This window comes from Schistocerca nitens, chromosome 7 (assembly GCF_023898315.1).
Source record: "Schistocerca nitens isolate TAMUIC-IGC-003100 chromosome 7, iqSchNite1.1, whole genome shotgun sequence".
NCBI classification, from domain to species: domain Eukaryota; kingdom Metazoa; phylum Arthropoda; class Insecta; order Orthoptera; family Acrididae; genus Schistocerca; species Schistocerca nitens.
This window is the reverse complement of record NC_064620.1, coordinates 310,856,325-310,861,324: the sequence shown is the minus strand read 5'-3', so window position 1 is coordinate 310,861,324 and position 5,000 is coordinate 310,856,325. Positions and strand designations below refer to the sequence as shown.

At 55.4% G+C, this 5,000-nt stretch overlaps 1 non-coding gene across 1 annotated transcript in view; it reads left to right on the top strand.

The window, feature by feature from the left end:
- The first annotated feature begins 4,284 nt into the window (after positions 1–4,284).
- Positions 4,285–5,000, top strand: part of LOC126197360 (small subunit ribosomal RNA) — a 1,905-nt gene continuing 1,189 nt past the window's right edge. Inside the window, exon 1 of the ribosomal RNA XR_007539727.1 lies at positions 4,285–5,000. This exon is cut by the window's right edge and continues 1,189 nt beyond it. This is a non-coding gene — a ribosomal RNA (small subunit ribosomal RNA).

Sequence of the window (5,000 nt, the reverse complement as noted above, 5' to 3'; positions counted from 1 at the left end):
TGGCAGCACACCGACGTATGTGACATACGACAGCGCCACCTGTGAAATAGCCAGGCCACTAGGGCGTCTATTTGGTGCAGACACCATACCGCCCTCTGTGGGACGCCGTTGACAATGCGACCCACAGGCACACGAATGCCATCTCTGGCAATGTGACGAAACTACATGGACATCCAGCCCAGCCCAGACACGACACGACACCGCCATCTACAGGAATGCAATGACACCACGCCAACCATAGTGCCAAAACACAGCATCGCCATCTATGAAAACACGACGAAACCACATGCAATAGCCCCATCTACGCGCATCCGACAGCACTACAACCACCATGTCGATCGCACCACAAAAACAGTACCGCCATCTATGCGACGCCAAGCTGACTACGACGGCGATGGGCGCACAGTACCCGTTTCCCGACCCCACCCACAAAGCCTGCATCCACTGTCCACCACAAGAGCACCAACGCCAGTCCCTGCGCCGCACGACGTCGTCCACCGACAATCACGCCACCCGCCCCCGTACGTGCCTCACGTCACCTGCCCAAATTGCAACTCCAGCGGATGAACGGCGGACTTTTCTCGCAGTCGTAAGTTGCAATCCACCCCTATATCATCCGTTTCATGAAGCGTTTTATCCAAGATGCGAAATTCCCGCTGTCCCTACACATGCTCTAAGTCTGTGCGCGATTGCGTGCTCACAGTACGGATTCCGATGCTGAGCGATCAGCTAGGAAGCGCCCCAACCATGTCGGTCCCCATGGGCGTTGCACTCGCAGTCGCAAAGACTCTGGCAATGGCTAAAAGCGCTCCGCAATATATCACGCAGACGGGTAATGACGGTCCGAGCGCTCAGTGTGAGGAGAGCATTACTGAGCCCTGACCCACAAGCAGGTTGTAGCGTATCCCACCCGCAGACATGTGACGTTGTCACACGACCAGTTGTCACTAATCGACTCATTGCTGATAATCATATGCCATACACCGGGGAAAGCTGCCGCAAGGGGTAGCTACGTAGTGCAGTCGCACCTCTACTACTGTACAGAGATAGAACACCACGAGACTGCAACCAGATTAAACTGATACATGGCGCTGATAACTAATAGATGCAGAGCCATCGGAATATAGATGACATACGACATACAACTGTCCCTATACATGCTGACAGTCTGTGCACACAATGTGAACTACACGTCACCGAGACACCCTATCACACACTACTCTCTGGCTGTAACAGACACAGACACAATATCTAAGCACCACCATGGAACAACATCCAGTGCATCCTCTCCGCCACATTACACCATTCACACTATGATAACAAAACCAGGAGGTCCACCCCAAAAACAGAATATCTCACTCTTCCAACAACCATCATTACGCAGATAAGCCACAAACACCCACACATGTGCTACACAGGGGTGCAGCCAACACCACCACACTGGCGTGTCTCACAGCATATAAGCAATGGCAGGAATGAAAGACACAGGTCTGCCACTCCCTTGCCACACCCACGGAACCGGCGCACCACCTCCCCTGAGCCAAAGGTGCATCCTGACGTGACACATCTCAGGGTGCCTCAGGCGTCCACTTACCATCATCACTATGAACGAACCTCGTCCCCTCCCCCCCTCATACACCATCCCTTAACCTAACCCATGTTGCGCCTTAACCTAACCTATGTTGCGCCTTAACCTAACCTATGTTGCGCCTTAACCTAACCTATGTTGCGCCTTAACCTAACCTATGTTGCGCCTTAACCTAACCTATGTTGCGCCTTAACCTAACCTATGTTGCGCCTTAACCTAACCTACGTTGCGCCTTAACCTAACCTACGTTGCGCCTTAACCTAACCTACGTTGCGCCTTAACCTAACCTACGTTGCGCCTTAACCTAACCTACGTTGCGCCCTAACCTAACCTACGTTGCGCCCTAACCTAACCTACGTTGCGCCCTAACCTAACCTACGTTGCGCCCTAACCTAACCTACGTTGCGCCCTAACCTAACCTACGTTGCGCCCTAACCTAACCTACGTTGCGCCCTAACCTAACCTACGTTGGGCCCTAACCTAACCTACGTTGGGCCCTAACCTAACCTACGTTGGGCCCTAACCTAACCTACGTTGGGCCCTAACCTAACCTACGTTGGGCCCTAACCTAACCTACGTTGGGCCCTAACCTAACCTACGTTGGGCCCTAACCTAACCTACGTTGGGCCCTAACCTAACCTACGTTGGGCCCTAACCTAACCTACGTTGGGCCCTAACCTAACCTACGTTGGGCCCTAACCTAACCTACGTTGGGCCCTAACCTAACCTACGTTGGGCCCTAACCTACGTTGGGCCCTAACCTAACCTACGTTGGGCCCTAACCTAACCTACGTTGGGCCCTAACCTAACCTACGTTGGGCCCTAACCTAACCTACGTTGGGCCCTAACCTAACCTACGTTGGGCCCTAACCTAACCTACGTTGGGCCCTAACCTAACCTACGTTGGGCCCTAACCTAACCTACGTTGGGCCCTAACCTAACCTACGTTGGGCCCTAACCTAACCTACGTTGGGCCCTAACCTAACCTACGTTGGGCCCTAACCTAACCTACGTTGGGCCCTAACCTAACCTACGTTGGGCCCTAACCTAACCTACGTTGGGCCCTAACCTAACCTACGTTGGGCCCTAACCTAACCTACGTTGGGCCCTAACCTAACCTACGTTGGGCCCTAACCTAACCTACGTTGGGCCCTAACCTAACCTACGTTGGGCCCTAACCTAACCTACGTTGGGCCCTAACCTAACCTACGTTGGGCCCTAACCTAACCTACGTTGGGCCCTAACCTAACCTACGTTGCGCCCTAACCTAACGCACGTTGCGCCCTAACCTAACGCACGTTGCGCCCTAACCTAACCTGTAATTGTTATATGAATTGAAACATTCATGTAGCGTTGCCTAATCGCAACCCTCTCAACATAGGTCAGTGCTCGCACTCTCTGGTGTCCTGCGTATTGATTCATGTTACGGTGCGTACCCTCACAACATCTAGCGAGTGGTGCGTACGTTCCACATGGTCCCGCTATCCACTGTAATGTGTACTGCTGTAAGACTTATATCGCTCCCCTGTCGCCTCTAGTTCGTCAGGCGGGAGTTTGCGTGTTCAATGAGCTTCGCAGCTGTGCAATGGCATTCGCATACGTACGCGGGCCACCTTCCACGTGTTCTCTCGTGCATACGTCGCAGCATGTATGTGGGCTGATGTGGCGTGTCGTGACGCATATCATCCAGGCATGCAAGACCCACTGAATTTGCAAATGTAGATGGACGTCTACGTTTGCTGCCCAAGTTACGCAAATGAACTGGAAATCCGTTGTTGCGCGGTTGTATACGCTGGAGGTGAATCATTGATTGCGACAATCGGTACAGGTATTAACTGGTTGCTTCAGCGACACCCGTCATACCCACGAACGTGAGTGGGCATGTGGGTATGAAGCGATACGCGGCGGTGGCTGGGTGGGACCGTCCCCGGCCGGTGAGGGGGGAGCGCCCGGCGTGCTGGCCGCGCGCTGCGTGGGCGCACGCGCTACAGCCGGCTGGTGGGGGCGCCCAGTGGCAGGCGCGCCGGCCGACGGACGCGGCAGGCGGCGCAGCTGCGCGCCGGCGCACCCAACGCGCGGCGCCGTGCGGCCAAAGTGGGTCCTCGCGGGCCCGGTGCGAAGCGCGGTGGACATCTGCAGTGTGCTGGTCCGATTGAGGACTGTGTGCGTTGAGGATGCGCCGCCGCCCGGCACTCGGCGCCGCGACGCCGTCTGCTGCTCGGTCGCCCCCGCGGTTCTCGCAGGTGGTTTGTATCGCAGCTGTGCGGATGTGTTGGCGCGTGCGCTGTGCTGGGAGAGTTCGCTTTGGCACCCAAGTGGGGCTCTGCCCCTCTGTGGCGCTGGCGTTGGAGCTGCCCGGCCACTGTTTGTGGCCGCGTGTTGTCTCCCGCCGGCAACACCACGACAGCACGCTCCCGGGCCTCTGTCGGCAGCGGCAAGCTCAGTTGGGAGCACGGGTGGTCGCACTGAAAGCGTCTACTCGCCTATCTCCGGGCGATTGCGCCTCTCTCGAACCCGACCAAGTACTTAGGACGGCGCTGCGCGCCGCCGGGACCTGAGAGGGTTTCGAGGTGTATCGTGCAGGGGAGCCCAGCCTCCTCCTGTTTGCGGAATAATTGAGCGGACGCTTGCGTGTTCGCGCGGGCCTCCGGGACACACTCCCGGGCGGCCGGCTGCTCAGCTCTAGTTGACGCAGCTCCCTGGTTGATCCTGCCAGTAGTCATATGCTTGTCTCAAAGATTAAGCCATGCATGTCTCAGTACAAGCCGCATTAAGGTGAAACCGCGAATGGCTCATTAAATCAGTTATGGTTCCTTAGATCGTACCCACGTTACTTGGATAACTGTGGTAATTCTAGAGCTAATACATGCAAACAGAGTCCCGACCAGAGATGGAAGGGACGCTTTTATTAGATCAAAACCAATCGGTCGGCTCGTCCGGTCCGTTTGCCTTGGTGACTCTGAATAACTTTGGGCTGATCGCACGGTCCTCGTACCGGCGACGCATCTTTCAAATGTCTGCCTTATCAACTGTCGATGGTAGGTTCTGCGCCTACCATGGTTGTAACGGGTAACGGGGAATCAGGGTTCGATTCCGGAGAGGGAGCCTGAGAAACGGCTACCACATCCAAGGAAGGCAGCAGGCGCGCAAATTACCCACTCCCGGCACGGGGAGGTAGTGACGAAAAATAACGATACGGGACTCATCCGAGGCCCCGTAATCGGAATGAGTACACTTTAAATCCTTTAACGAGTATCTATTGGAGGGCAAGTCTGGTGCCAGCAGCCGCGGTAATTCCAGCTCCAATAGCGTATATTAAAGTTGTTGCGGTTAAAAAGCTCGTAGTTGGATTTGTGTCCCACGCTGTTGGTTCACCGCCCGTCGGTGTTTAACTGGCATGTATCGTGGGACG